This window comes from Salvia miltiorrhiza, chromosome 2 (genome assembly GCF_028751815.1).
Source record: "Salvia miltiorrhiza cultivar Shanhuang (shh) chromosome 2, IMPLAD_Smil_shh, whole genome shotgun sequence".
Lineage (NCBI taxonomy): Eukaryota > Viridiplantae > Streptophyta > Magnoliopsida > Lamiales > Lamiaceae > Salvia > Salvia miltiorrhiza.
Window position 1 is genome coordinate 5,610,854 of NC_080388.1, and position 16,250 is coordinate 5,627,103.

Below are 16,250 nucleotides of genomic sequence, written 5' to 3' on the forward strand. Positions count from 1 at the left end.
GGATGCAACACCCTTATGAGCTATTCTTGACGTGATTTGTCCGGTAGATGCTAGAGGGAGTGTTTTCATTGTGATAGCCTACGATCTTATCCCTTGAGTTGAATGTTGGTTTGTTGTGAAGTTTTCTATAGCTCTGGGTCTCTGCTCCTCTGACGGTAGTGTTATGAGCATGGAAAACCACGTGAGAACATTTTGGATTACCTCCAAAAGTGTTGATCTCACGAAAGTTGGCCCATCTATTGAGAATGGAATAACATCACCTTGAAAAGAAAGATGTATAAAATTAGATTTGGTTTGATTGTTTATCATCTTCAAGGAAAATGGCATTTGATTATAAAGGCAATCACATTAGGAAATTCACCTCTAGCGGAGAATCGGGTCTGATCGGATTGAATTGTATCATGTGGTTGTTGCTTCTTAAAATCTTAACAATGAACATCTCGTCAGGAATGTAATGCCTAAGAGACTTAGATTGGTTGGAGATGTGAATGGTGAGGAAGTTTTCTTGTGAACTATCATTTGGTGTCGTGACTTTGCTTGAGGACAAGCAAAGGATCAAGTGTGGGGGGGTTGTTTAGCCCTATTTTGTGATGAATTTTTTGGTGTTTACGTCTTATATTGACTTTTATTTTGGTCTCTTTCACTCAAGAGTTGATTGATTTGAGCTTTTGTGCTAATTTTGTTGTCTCAGGATTTTATGCTCAAATTGATTGATATGTGGACAAAACTAAAGTCAGAATTTAGTTGATTGGTCTGAAGAAGAATCGAAGTTCGTCTCGATACGCGTTCGTAGGCAAAAACGGATCCAAAATCCGACTTGAAACGAGGGAGAACGGGCCAAAACAAAACCGCTGTGCATTGCAGTGGACGGCGGCCGCCGTGCCCATTCTGCGAAGGGAGTCCACGACGCCGCCGTCCGACGGCGGCCGCCGTCGCGGTACTGTCAGTTACGTTTTTGAGGGTTTAAAACCCATTTTTTGAGGGTTTTGGCCCCCATTCTCGACCCATCCAGCCTCCAACTCCATTTTACTATATTTTCCTAGTGTTTTGATAGGGAGAAACACATTAGAAACTCTCGGATTACGCTAGATCGTCGTTTCCTTTAATCAATTGTAAGTTCTATCTATTGAATTATCGAATTCTACAAGCTTTCTTGGTTGCTCTTTTCCTAGATAATTGAATACGTTTTGATAATGATATTTAGCATTGATTTATGCTTGTTAATCTTATTGCCTAGTTAGTATAGTTAGATTGTTGGTTGATTGTTAGAGTAATACTCCGTTGAATTTGTGTCGCTTTTCATTTACATGTTCCTTAGGAAAAATCATGATTTATGTTTGCCATAGATTTGAATGCTTGTTTATTTTCCTTGCCTAGATAATTGTTGCTTTATGATTTTGGATTTAATTATTGATTTTTAGATTGTTAGATTAGAACCCTAGTTCTTTATGTTGTCTTATTGCTTTCTTTACCTGCTTTCTATCTTTCGCCTAGATAATTTTATATGCTTTATTTTAATTACGTATTAGTTAATCAGAGAGAGAGAGTGTCAAACCCAACCTTCTGATTAGAGTGTTTAGGTTTATTTCCCGTTTTCTGTGCGTAGCATGATCAGAGCCCTGTTTAGCCTTCCTTGAGAGATGACTTGGGTTAGCTTATTACACTAGGACGACCTCGTACGATTGCGAGTCATTCCCTAGGGTGTTTTGGGTTGAGTCACCAAGTATCTTCTTTGCAGCTCCTAAATCCTTCATATCAAACTCAAGACTGAGTTGCTTCTTCACCTTTGCTATCTCGGAGCTGCTATTCGCAGCTATCAACATGTCATCAACATAGAGTAAGAGATATATAAAAGATCCATCATTGCTAACCCGATAAAATACACAACTATTTGCATCACTCCTCTTGAAGGCATGAGTAGTCATAAACTGGTCAAATGTCTTATACCATTGCCTCGGCGACTGTTTCAAACCATAAAGAGATTTCTGCAGGTAACAAACGTAGTCCTCCTTTCCTGGAACTACAAAACCCTCAGGCTGCTCCATGTAAATATCTTCTTCTAAGTCTCCATGCAAAAAGGCAGTCTTCACATCAAGCTGCTCAAGCTCCAAATCATGCATTGCAACAATGCCAAGCAAAGCTCATATTGAGCTATGCTTCACGACAGGGGAGAATATATCATTGTAGTCCACACCTGGAATCTGACTATATCCTTTCGCTATAAGTCTCGCCTTATATCTCGAGTCCTTCTTCTTAAACACCCATTTGCACCGAACAGCTTTCTTGCCTTTTGGCAGCTTCACTAACACCCAAGTGCGATTTTTCAAAAGTGATTCTAGCTCTTCTTCCATAGCAGCTATCCATCTTGCAGAGTCAACGCAAGCAATAGCCTCTTTGTATGAGGCAGGTTCATCGCATGACTCGATCTCCTCAGCCACATTCAAAGCATAAGCTACCATGTTAGAAGATTTAATCGATTTTTCAGCTACCAAACTAGAAGACTCAATGAGTCTTTCAGGAGGCTTTATCTCACGCCTAGGTCGGTTTCTTGCAATGCAATGTTGTGGAGTTGTAGCTGGTGGTTCATAAACTGAGCTACTTGGCTCTTCTGATGTAGCTTCAGGTTTGATTGAAGGTGCAGTTCCTGATCCATTTTCAACCTCTATCTACATATTCGGACTATGATGATCACCAATACAAGAACCTTGAGAAGCAGCATTATGAACCATAGAAGTCTCATCAAAGACAACATCTCGACTCACTATGACCTTCTTAGTTTCAGGACACCAAAGCTTATATCCTTTCACACCAGGCCTAGAAAAATGCACTTGATGGAGCGAGCATGTCGCAGCCCGATATAGCCAGTGATAGCGTATACCAAGTATCGTACGACTAATAAAAGAAATAGTGAAAGAAATAGGAATACATCTTGTTTTAGCGGAAGCAATTGCAAACTTTACTCATTTTAAAGAAGGATTTCAAGACAAAAATAATTACTAGCTTGGGTAAACATGATTAAGCCATTGAAACTTAGCAAGGGTTTGAGAAGTATTTCCTTTAAGGGATATTACAGACATAAGCAAATTAAATAAAGAGTTTCATCAGAGTTATGCAGCGAGATGCGTTACTATATGTGTGAAGACATATAGCAGGGAGTTCAAATTCTTATAGAGTCCAAGCTTATAAAGATAAATATGAGACATAGGAAAGACACAGTCAACTGACAATTCCAACAGCTTTCACCTATCCTCGCGCCAAGCCAGACCTGCACATTTAGAAATACATGCAGGGCTGAGTACCAAAAAGCACTCAGTGGACTCATGCCGGAAATAATTGAAATGTTGCTCTTAGAGCTATATGTCAATCTTGCCCTTTTCAATGCATCAACAGGATTTAACTGAGATTAAAAATACCGTTCATGTTTTTCTGTCATAAACTCATTTGCATCATCATAATAATATCATTAGTCTGCAGACATTATATATTCACGGTATGTGCCAACTATGAGAACTCATATAATATATATATATAAGGTGAAGAGAAGGAGGCCTCCTTCAAATCACCGTGACCGGCCGACTAGAGACGGCTCACGATCATCTCTGCGCACAAAACCTTTACTGTCATATAAATCAGTCAAAGGCCGATATCTTGCATCATGATCATAATCATGTCTTTCATAGAGGCAACATACCATATCTCATTCTCATCAATAATAAATATGGCAAGTTGACAATTTTCATAATACTCATCAATAATGCTTCAACATGCTTCATTTTCATAAGAATTTGCATTTGAACTTATTATCATGGTAGCTAGCCATAATAGAGTTAGAATAAAGCCCACCTGTCTCAGGGGTCGATGACGTAACGCTCAGAGTCGTATTAACGCCGGCCGTCACTCGAACCTTTGGTGGCGCACGTGGTTTAGATTGCCATGTGACAAAATAAACTCTAGTTAGAATTTCATCTAACTAATATCTCAATACTTATGCTTTCATCATATGCTTAATCTCATCTTATAACCTATCTACTATTTACCCAATTGGACCTCTCAATTTAATTGGATATCTTATCCAATTAAAAGACTCTCAATCCTAGGTAAATAGCATTCATAAAAATCAAATAGTCATTCATACTTTGCAATAATCAATTTCCACATAATACATTTTCACGATTTATCACAATAGTCAAATGACTTAAAAAAAATAATCCTATGAACTCGAAATCTTTTTCCTTGTAAGTAAATTCCCAAATATTCACGTAAGCTTGGAAATAAATATAAAATTTTCTAGTAGTATTTTCATGACATAACATGGTGTATTAATCCACCAAAACTTTAAAATCTTTAATACAAATTCAAAGTAGAAATTTTCGGACTCCTACAGTCTACCATTCTGCTCTGCCTCAACTTTAAAGAATAAACTGTTTTGACTCAGAAATCTCATGGATTCGAGACTTACACCGTTGAAAACCTTTCTGAGTCTAGTTTTATTTAAAAAAAAGTAGAGTGAAAAACTCCAAGTGGTTTACGAGATATGGGTGTTTTCCCACAGTCTACCAGATTCGGCAGTTTTACACGACTGGAAGCTAGGATTTTTTAAAAATAGTAAACATTGGCCAAATGGTTTGAACTTTGGTGTACATAGGTATAATACATGTATCTTTCTACCATAAAAATTTGGGAGGCTGAAAGTTTTTTTAAAGTTACTGAAAAGTGTGACTCTAGGGACTGCCTTTCTAAATTTCCGGTGGAAATACGCAGTAAAAATTTTGCATTTTAAAAAGGTAGTAAAAGAAGTCCAAATGACTTGAAATTTTACCAGTGTCCTCAAAACACATATATCGACACACTGTAAAATTTTGAAGATTTTTGGACGAGGGAAACCTCGTCGACTGATCAGTCCAGAACGTAAGAAAACTTCTCAAAATGGTTGAAACAACAACATATACACATATCATCATAGATCTATACTTTCATCACCATTCTCATGCATTTTCACACTAATAACTCATCATGCTTCAATTATCATAACATATAACTCTCTCAAGGTTTTTCAAGAACTATCTTCCATTCTCATGCATCTACATGAAGAAGGGTATGAGCATATGAAAAGTAGTGAAAGTTTTGAAGGAGTTCATAACACTTTCTTTCACCAACATTTTCGAAAATCACAAGAGTAGAGAGGGGACTATCATGCTTCAATATGCTTCAATATACATGCCTATATATCATGAAAATATATATATATAACATAAGAGGAGGATTGAGGTTGCTACCAACAAGATCAATGGAGGTGGAGTAGAGGATGATGCGTAGTATGCTTGGAGCATGAGCTTGAAGATGAACACTTTAAGAAACCTTAGTTCTTACTATATTTGGTGGAACAAAAAAGAAAGTAAGGTGAAGTGAAGAGGGGAGGGGCTACGAAAATAAAGAAGAAGAAGAGAGGGAGGGAGATGAGAGAGAGGTGTGCATGTGCTTGTGAGCTTAAAGTGTGTAGGAATGTGTTGGCTAGTAGATTAGCCTTTTAGGTGCATGTGATCTTCAATTATGGGAAAGAGAAGAATAATGTGGGAGAGTGGGGAGGGAGTGTTGATTATGGGAAAGAGAAGAATAATGTGGGAAAATATATCTCATGAAAATATATTTATTCATGTGAGGAAAATTTTTCTCAATTATGATATAACTAATATCATAATAACAATGCATCAATAAATCATATCTGAATATTCTACCAAGTAAAATATTTATATCACATAGACATTTTAATAAAAATATAGGGCGAAGATAGGTTTCTCAATAAGAGAATTTATAAGACTCGAGAAAATAATATCGCCTCCTATTAAACTCTAAAAATTTCTTATCTCATTTATTCGCCCACGTGCATAATTCCTCTAGCTACTATTTAAAACTCAATTTAAATTCAAGCTAGGGCACAAATAGCTTCTCAAAACACGGGGTGTTACAGAGCATCTAACTTTCCCTTACATCATGAACATACGCAGAGCAACCAAAGATTCTGTCGCAGCCCGATCCCCGACACTAGTGATAGCGTGGGCCGAGTATCAATATGACTATTTTAAAAGAATAAAAGATAAGAAGAACTAGTTTGAACGTCATGCAGAAGCTTACGTCAAAGCATGCTAAGGTAAGGCATCATAAAACAAGTCAAGGGTAAAAACGTCAACATCGTCATAACTTCTTAAATATCAGGAATTTCGAGAATAAAAACAAAACGGCTATAGCTCATTTTTCATAAGGAATCATAATATGCAGAGTATCGCAGCAAAAGGCGAATCGGTTATATGTATGAAGACATATGTATGAAGACATATAACCGCGAGTATATTGCTTAATTTCAAAAGAACACAAGGTATCTCAATTATTAATAAAGCTTTATCAACATGATGGTTCAACGGTAAGATAAATACATCGATTGAAACGTTTCCCCCACCAGCACCAGACCAGTCTCGCTTCTCGCTTAGCCTGCACATTTAGAAATACATGCAGGGCGTGAGTATATAATACTCAGTGGACATATGCCGAAAGACAAATAAAAGCTGCTCTTAGGGCTATAGATTGAACTTGCCACAATTCAGCAATACACAGGAATTATATCTTAAAAGAACCTGTGCAAGCAATTTTATCCATAAACATCATAAATAAGTGTTTGCAGACAAGTACTCGTCATGTATGTACCGCATCTACAACTCATTATCATTAAGGTACTGAGAAGTAGGCCTCCTTCTCAAGCACCGTGACCGGCCGACCCGAAGACGGCTCACGATCACCTCTGTGTACACAACCCCGCTTGAGGCAGGATCCGAATTCGTCTCATCTCATCAGTAGAGGGTAACATACAAGCTCAACATCAAAACTTGGCAAGTCAATAGTTATCAAACATCATTCATCTCAAAAACATTTGATAAGCTCATAAATATCAATATCATAATAGTCTTGAAAGCTCGTAATATATGTATACTCAAAATAATGCCCACCTGAACAACTTAGCTCAAACTCCTGTTAGGAAGGGCAACTTACTCCTTTACCTCGCTCGTCTTCATATATCATCATCATCGGCGAAGGTTCATGTGATAAAACAAACCTTAGTTAGTAACTCGGTTACTAAAAACTCCGTTCTTATCTCAAATATAACTTCTCACTCAACGTCTATTTACCCAATTAAACTCAATCCCTAGGTATACTTAGCTTCTAAGGATTCACACGTCTTTCTCTCGACTTAACACTCCACTCGGATCAAACTCATAGCAATCAAGCACATATACAAGCATAAGCACATAAGCATATCAAAACACACATAGACAAGTCAAAAACAAACTTCACTCTGCACTGACTCGATTTCAAAACCTCACCAGACTCGGTCAAGAACTCCACTGAAGTCGTGGCCTATTCCATTTGAAACCTCTTTGAGTCTAGTTTCATTCAAAAAAAAGTAGGATTAAAAAATCCAAGTAGTTTAGGAGATATGACTGTTTTACTACAGTCTACCATATTCGGCAGTTTTGAGCAATCGAAATCTTTAATTTTTGAAAAATAGTAAACATTGCCTAAAAGGTCTGAACTTTTGTGGGTACATAGATAAGCCACTCATGTCTTAACAGTAAAAATTTGAGTTCCAAAATGTTTGGGGAATATACTGGAAAAGGTGACTCTATCGGCTACTCACCGAACATTTCGGCAGAACGTAGCAGTCTTGGTTTTATATTTTATAAAAATAGTAAACAAAGTCCAACTGACTTGAAATTTTACCAGTAGGCTAAAGACTCTTAAATATGATCACTGTAAAATGTTCAAGGTGTTTGGGTATCAATAACCCCTCGAAAACAGCAGGTCAGTGTGTCACGAAAAATGACTCCAAACTCAATCATATAAACAAACATGCTCAACTCAACACTCCTTCAAAGAAAACCCATCCAAGCTCATTTTTTAAACACTTATAGCACTCAAAAACATTCACGTACAACATAATACTCATCATACTCAATCTCGACTCCTCTCTTACGTCATAAACTCAAATCTCAAGGAAAACATTTCAACGAACGCATCGCTTCAAATCTCTTTTCTTTCTCAAGCTCAAAATTTCTCAAACACTCATGTAAGACCTCTTACATCACATAACTCATTATACACACATAGGCAACACAATCACATAAGGCACATAAGAATCACAATCAAACATCATCAAAACATGCTTTGTTTTTACACTGACTCAACTTCAAAATTTAATCTGTTCTGACTCCGACATCTCCTGGACTCGAGACTCATACCTAAAGAAAGATCTTCGAGTCTAGTTTCCTATAAAAAAAAGTAGAGTCGCAAATTCCAAATGGTTTGAGAGATATGACATTTTTACCACGATCTACCATCTCTGGCAGTTTTGTGCAACCGAAAGTTACAATTTTTGAAAAAAAAAGTAAACGTTGTCAAACTGGGCTCAACTTTGGTGGATATCTAGCTAACACAATAAGGTTGATACCATAAAAATTTGGAAAGCTAGATCACACAGGAAGCTACTGAAATAAATGACTCTTTCCCCTGTTCTCTGAAATTCTCGGTAGTAATGTGCAGTTTAGGTTTTGCATTTTAAAGAAATATCAAACGAAGTTGAAATGGCTTGAAATTTTACCAGAGTACTCAAGACTCATGTAGGGACTTTCTATTAAATTTTCAAAGCTATTAGACATCGACAAACCGTCGATCACAGTAGGTCAGTAGGCCTACGAAATTTCACCAAAATCTCATCTCATATCATTCTCGAACATCAACTCAAAGCAAAAGCAAATCTTACTTTAACTCAATTAAATTCTCATGGCAAACCATAGCCAATATCCTCAACATATAATTATTAATAACTCTAGTTTTTATTAAACTAAATCTTTTGGAAATATCACCAATCATGAATAACCTATTGATCAAATCATAGATCTAACATCCTAGGTTACCAATTAGCACAAATCAACATCATAAAACAAGATCACATATAGATACACATATATATCATCTTCTTCCTCAAACTAACACTTTTCATTTTTCACTTCTCCACCTCAAGCTTCAATCTCATCCATCATTAATCATCTAGATCATCTCATAAACTCAAATCCATCATCAATTCATCATTTAAAGCATCCACTCAAAAATTCCCAATTTTGGGTAAACTAAACTCATTCAAAATTTGAATCTCAAAGCATAGCTTTTCAAAACACACATCAATCATCACCAAACATATCATAGATCACTTTTCTCACCCCAATTCAAGGAAAGAAAAAGAAAAAAATTTGAAGGGTAAGATACCCATTTTTTTCGAAAATTATGAAGAATAAGAGAGGGGGTGATTTCTTGCTTCAATCCTTCAAATATACTCATATATATCATCATACAAGTTATATCTATGAATTTAAAGCTCACTTACCCAAACTTACACCCAAAACCAAACTTTCTCTCTCTAACTTTGAAGATCAAACTCCGAAGATCTTCTTGAATTCAAGGAGGTGGAAGTGTTTAGTGTAAGATTTAGAGGGTGATTTGTGTTTTTGGTGTGATTTTGTGAAGCTCCGAAGGTTCATCAATGGTTGTCAATGGAGGTGAAGTGAGAGATGAAGGAGAGAGGAGGTGGTCGAATTTGATGGGTGAAAGAGAGAGAGAGATTTTAGTAAGATATGAATTGATTCTCAAGATCTTAGGGAATATTGGAAAATCTTGGAAGATATTACACTACTACAAAAGTTTACATACATAACAGTGCATACATAACGGTTTTTTTAAAAAACCGTTATGTATGAGCGCACTTTTAGGAATAGATAACGGTTTAGCAAAAGTCCGTTATCTATGTACTGTTGTCTATATGAATAGATAACAGTTTGAATTAATTCGTTACGTATGAGCGTTATGTATTAGTTGCATACATAACGGTATTATCGAACCGTTATCTATGAGCGATAATACCGTTATCTATGAGCGTCTTTTTATAACGGTTGTTTTAATCGTTATATATGAGCGTCTAAAAACTGTTATGTATTATTTTTTATATTTATTTTTAAATTTAATAATATTATAAAAATTAAAACTCTAACATTCCTCCCTTTACCTCTATCTCGTCTCTCATCCCCCAGCTTTCTCTCTCTCTCAACTCCGGCCATAGAAACACGCCCTCCCTCTGTCCTCCGCGGCCGCAGCAACGACAGCCACCAAGCTCGTCACACTTCCCTCGTCTCCCTTCCCTCGTCTCCCTCTCCCCCATCTCTCAATTCTTATGAAGAAGACACAAAGCCCCAAATTTACTCACAAAATCGTGCCCTAGCTGCTCCTCCGGCGAATCGCCGCCGCCAGTGGAGGGTCGGCGAGGTGCAGCCCTTCCCTCTCTCTTCCTCTTCACTCAATACTTCTCATTTTCTCAAACTCCCAACCTCAAAATCGTACCGAGCCCTAATTATTTCTCTCTACCTGAACCCAGCGATGTCACCGCGGTTCCAGTTCGATGTACCGTCGTGCCATCGACTTGGGTTCCACAGATTGTGTTTTGCTTCAAAGAAAATCAGTAAGGGCTGTCGTCGACGCTAGGTCCTGAAACGGTGAGGTTCGCCGTTCTAACTTGATGGGAACAGGGCAGTCGGGCTTCCTAAGAGCTAAGTCTTACTCTTGTCTCATTTCTTATCCATTGTGATATAGTATCAATGTAAGCATGTTGACTTCTTTGAGTAAGAAAATATCAGAACTTAACATCTATCAGTGTGAGTATGTCGTGGCTAAAATTTATGTTCGATTTGTGCTATGTGGTCCCTTTTGCTTGTCAGTAAAATCTGTTGAATTTATAAAAAATTTACTAGGATTTTAGGTGGTAGAAACCATAGATTTTGGGGATTTTTTTTTTCTCTCAAATTCAACATATATGCGAAAGGTAAAACACCCTACTTTTTCAAGTGTCCTTATCTCTTTGCGTCGATGCTTAATTAGTTCTTTTAGTTGTTTACCAATGCATCCATGCACAGGTAGTCAGGTACCTCTTGTTATTTAACCATAATATTTGACCTGAAGGTGGGGAGTAATCATTGTTTGCATTGCTGGATATCTATTTTCTCTGAGAATGACTAATCTTTAGTTGCTTCAGGTTGTTTCTGCAATGGTAAACAATGACTTAATGAGCATAGCAAACACCAGGCCTCTGAAATCATGGAAGGAAACCCTTGCTCTCTTTTGTACAGTAAGTCTATTCTTTCCTGTAAACAAAGTTGGAGTTTGTAGAACTCCAAATTGTGGTTATATCCGGCCAAATTATGTCAACATATTTTAGATTGTAGTTCTTTACTCAAATAGCTTCTACTTGCTGTTTGTCTTCGCACTCTGATTCTTTCAAGGCGTGCTCTGATTCTTTCAAGGATCAGTGTTTTTTTAAGAAGGAAGGTTTAGTGTTTGGTTGTCAAGACATTATACTGTATTCTGTATATCATGATTAAGAACTCAGGTTCGAATAGTGGAGCAATTTGCAGATTTCATGTTATAAACTTAATGATTGTGCTCGTTTACCGAGGTGTAGATGATGGACATCTGTGTATGGTAAGACACACACTGTTTCTCTTACTATATACAAGCTTCAAAGGCCTAGACCGAAACATTTTTCGATCAGAATTCTGGCTAATTGGTTTTGTGAAGTCCCCACTCACAGTATTCCTATGATGTGTGGCTTAACTCTGATTTTACCATTCTTTGTCAAATCTTTTCTCTCATAACTCATGACTTTGTTCTGTGTGTTGCCTATGTGTGATTGACTAGTTTGGTGTTAGTTCAGAGTGTGACCTTCACATGGAATATTTTGCCTATGTATGATTGGTTAGTTTGATGTTCGAATCTCAGCAGAACTGTTGTATTATGTGACAGAAGATCCCAGTGTTGTCCTTAATTCTGAAAGAATTTGCAAGTTATGAAATAATATAAGCTTCACTTGTTAATCATCTTATGTATTTATTTTCCTGTTCTTATACATCAGCTTTTAGCTTCGTTGAATATCTTGAGCATTTTGATTCACATCAGGCCTAAGGTTTTTCGAGCATATATCTAATGATTTTTTAGTGCAATCATTTTACAAAGTTTTGAAAATGACACAAAAGAGGGGGCAATATCAGGAGAAGCAGTAAGGTTTACTTATCTCTTCTTAATTATCAAAGTTGATTATTCATTACAACTTTATTGGTTATCAATTCTTGAGCTACTTCTTTTATTTTCTATTACCGAATTCGATTATCAATTGTTGTTTGAGAAACATGTGAGGTCCAATTTATTTATCAAATACCAGAGGCAGAGAATTTCAAGAGAGCAGTCATTCATTAATTTTATTTTAAATGCAGTCTTAATTTATTTTATCTTCAGTCAAAGTTCATTAATTTATTTATTTTACCCTTGCTGCATTTTCTTTGAACCAGGTATAGTAATATGTAGAAGACAAGTATCTCTAACTTCTTGGAAATTTGATAAAAGGCAGGGTAATTAATTGGATGATGGATTATATAGGTTTTTTTTTTCACATTTCATTTTTTTTACTATTTCATTCTTTAAATAAAACATTTTTTATATGGTTTGAGAGTTCATAACTTTACAGCTTTGCTTGGAATAGGAGAAATGCATCATGGTGTAGCCTTAAACAAAAGCTACAAATTTTTTATATTAGCACAAGGTTATGTTGCAGAAGAAGACCAAAAACTCATGGATTCTCAGAATGTTTATAGTGCTGATGCAGTTAAAAATTATATGCATTTTCATCACTTTGTATCAACATTGTCAGTAGTTATTAACTTGGTGTGCTTATATTCTTGTTTTTGATGTGAAGGTTAACTTAGTGAATGATGGTCTGGTGACAATGCAGCTTGAATAAAGGGAATCATCTTAAGTAAGTTAGCCTCTTGTAAGATACTTTAATTGTTGACATTCTATTTAATGTTAGTTGTGTGCATTTCTGATTATATTAGTGAAAAATAGGATCTTTTACTCCGTATTTTTGTGTGTATTTTATTTGGTGCATTACCATTACTGTGTGTATGTCAGTGTGCGTAATAAATAGGCATGTGAACTGATAATGAAAATGGCCCTCTTAAATTGTAGTTGTAGTCCCTCTCTCTCCCCTCCTCTCCCTTTCTCTCACATGAAAGTAACTTTAGTCGAGTGTTCCAAGGTTTGGAGTTGAATTTCATTACTTACAACAATAAAAAAAATTAAAAAAATACATGTGCAGATAGTTGCAATAAAGATCAAGAGCCATTATTATTAGTATGAGGGAGGGTTGTCATTCTCCCAGTCACAACCACAGAGGAGGAACCATGGCTGGAGCCCTGATGTTGCTGCTTCCCCTTCTCTTTCCAACTCTTTTCACTCCTTTCAGCCATGCCTTTCCCTCAGTTCTCTCGGTATGTATTTGATGTTTTGGCTTTCATTTCTATGTTGATTTATGCGTTGTATGTGTGAAGTTGTCTTTGTGTTTGGTAATTTTGCTTTTTTGTTCGATCTATGCCTAGTATGTGCGCTTGTCATTGTGTTTGGTAAATTTTGCTGTTTCGTTTATTAGTTATAGGAGAGAGGTGGTTGCAAAAGGGGTGAGATTAGAATAGCAAGAAAACTTTTACCTTGTATGAGAAATGGCATTTTGTGGAAGTTTGGGAATTGTTAGGTAGGTAAGGAAAGATTTGATCTTGATGGGAATTTTAAGATTCTTGATTCTTGTTTAGTTATTCGGTTGTTGAGGAATTCATTTCCAGTGTAGATTTTCTTTGATTTGGTGGCAGTTTTTTAATTGAAATAGCAATCATATCGTTAATGATAGTTTGAATGATATTTTCTAGAATTATGTACTGTGCTTTATTGCCTAGGTATTATGCTGCAGTCCTCTTTCACTTTGTATTCGTCATTTTGCCCTTCTCCAAAATATTTTGGACTAAATAGAGTTTCCAACTAGTAATCTAATCATTATGTGTTTCTTTCTTGTGATTGAGCAGTTGATTCATGCATGCATTCTGTATCTCTTGCCCTTGAGAAGGCCCTGAAGGTTTTAACTTGTTTTTACATTCTAAAGCTTAGTTCACCTTCACTAGTATAATATAAGAATCTAGTTTTAATGTTAACAGCTTAATTCTTAGTGGACTTTGCTCGTATAGTCCAATTATGAAAGTCTAACTTTGTTCTCTGTGCTAGGATACAAGGGAGGGAGTATCTGCTTCCTGTTGGAATCATATTAAAGGTAACATGTATTTTCATGTCTCTTTTGGGGTTTCTATTATTTTGAATTACTCTTAAAGTTTCTCTATACTTGTTGTATGTGTTACAAATAAGTGTAAACTTGAAAATGTTTTGGCTTTTTATTTATTGATGGAAACTTATCAGCTTTTACTGTTTGTAATTTAGAGTTGAGTGACTATGTAATACTGTAAAACATTCTGTAAAACCTTTTACTCTTCAGCGCTAGCACTGAAGAGTAAAGAAGAGTTTGGAACAGCATACTTGGCGCCGGTGGCGATGCTTTTGAGCATGAGGCAACTAGAAGAATGCGTAATAAATTTATGGTAGCTTGGGATGGCTTGAGGTCAAAAGACAACCAGAGAATCATAGCAGGTTGATTAACTAGTTCTTGAGGACTTGGTGCTAGAAACATTGTATGATAGATTTTTGTTTTAGCTATAAGGTAGTTGGTATACTTGATATTTGGTTCATTTGTATAATAATGTATGAATTTTTTGGATGATATATAATATTGTTATCGTTGATTTTATCATTTTGTCGTTTTATAAAAACTGTTATAAAAGGTGCAAAAAATCGTTATGTATTCTAATTAAAGATAACGGTTAAAATCGTTATAAAAATTGCAAAAATCGTTATAAAAAGTGCAAAAAAGCGTTATAAAAAGTGCAAAAAATCGTTATGTATTCTATCAAGGATAACGATTAAAACCGTTATAAAAAGTGCAAAAAACTGTTAACTATGATAAAAAAAATTCTAATACATAACGGTGAAAAACCGTTATGTATTCTATCAAAGATAACGGTTAAAACCGTTATAAAAAGTGCAAAAAACTGTTAACTATGATAAAAAAAAAAAAAAAAAAAAAAAAATTTATTGCATAACGGAAAAATCTTAATACATAACGGTGAAAAACCGTTATGTATAACCTTTATAGATAACGGATGCGTACTGTTATGTATGACGCATCGTACCGTTATCTATGCTACTATACATAACGGTTTTGAAACTGTTGTGTATGACGTATAGAATAGATAACACCACTATACACAACGGTTTTTTTCCTCATACATAACGGTATAAACCGTTATGTATAATCACTATAGATAACGGTTTCATACCGTTATGTATGAGCGTCTCGTACCGTTATCTATTCTCACATACATAACGGTTTTTTAACTGTTGTCTATGATACGTATCATAGATAACACCACTATACACAACAGTTTTTTTGCTCATAGATAACGGATAAAATCCGTTATCTATGAGCGTTTTTCTAGTAGTGTTAGGCATTAAATACCTTGATCTCTCTCTAATCTCTACACTCTCAAATTAATCCACTTGGCAATTTGGCATTTAAGCACATTGTTAAGGAAATAAAATAATAATGTGTGAGAGAGTAGTAATTGAATAATTACTATAACAATTATGGAAATATTACTCAATAATAAAATACCATAGCATAATTATTCATGTGACCAAATTAAAATAATTATAGCACTAATATTAGTGCACTCACTCAAGAATAATAATCCTCATCATAGGAAAAATAATTTGAAAATATTATAGTAATAAGCCGCACTTGCTTTGGAAACTTAATCAAAATTCCAAGTGCTAAAGTTCTCAAATAAAAATCAAAATATTTTCTCATAATGACACACGTAACGAAAACCACATAATCAATCAGTCACGTAAATTCTCATAACATCACATCAAAGCAGTCGGCAAACACAGACAAACTAAACGTCTCTCTGACCGACTCTTTTCATCAAGGGTTCTCACTCTTTCTTCCTCGACTCTAATTTCAACTCATTATTCCTATTTTCTTAATAGGACAGTCAATCTCTGGCAACTCGGTATCCGATAACTCTATTCCCGGTAATCGGAATCAAAATAAAATCTCAACTCAATTCAATCAGCATCTCTGACTCAACTCAATTCTCAAATCTCATCACTCTAACTCCATTATTGGTTTGTCCACACATATCTCTATTTAAAAGATAAATTGTCTCATC

At 35.6% G+C, this 16,250-nt stretch overlaps 2 long non-coding RNA genes across 3 annotated transcripts; one reads left to right on the forward strand and one right to left on the reverse strand.

Annotated features, from left to right (window-relative positions):
• Positions 1–6,237: 6,237 nt before the first annotated feature.
• LOC131012812 (uncharacterized) lies at positions 6,238–9,699 on the reverse strand. The gene is made up of 3 exons (XR_009097463.1): positions 9,431–9,699; positions 6,999–7,058; positions 6,238–6,486 (listed from the first exon to the last, which is right to left on the reverse strand). It is a non-coding gene; the product is annotated as an uncharacterized LOC131012812 (long non-coding RNA).
• A 395-nt stretch (positions 9,700–10,094) lies between these two features.
• Positions 10,095–14,740, forward strand: LOC131012813 (uncharacterized). Of its 2 annotated transcripts, XR_009097464.1 has the most exons (6): positions 10,095–11,218; positions 12,839–12,898; positions 13,241–13,412; positions 13,998–14,047; positions 14,194–14,239; positions 14,459–14,740. It is a non-coding gene; the product is annotated as an uncharacterized LOC131012813 (long non-coding RNA). The 2 variants fall into 2 exon arrangements; XR_009097465.1 differs by lacking the exon at positions 13,998–14,047.
• Positions 14,741–16,250: the final 1,510 nt, after the last annotated feature.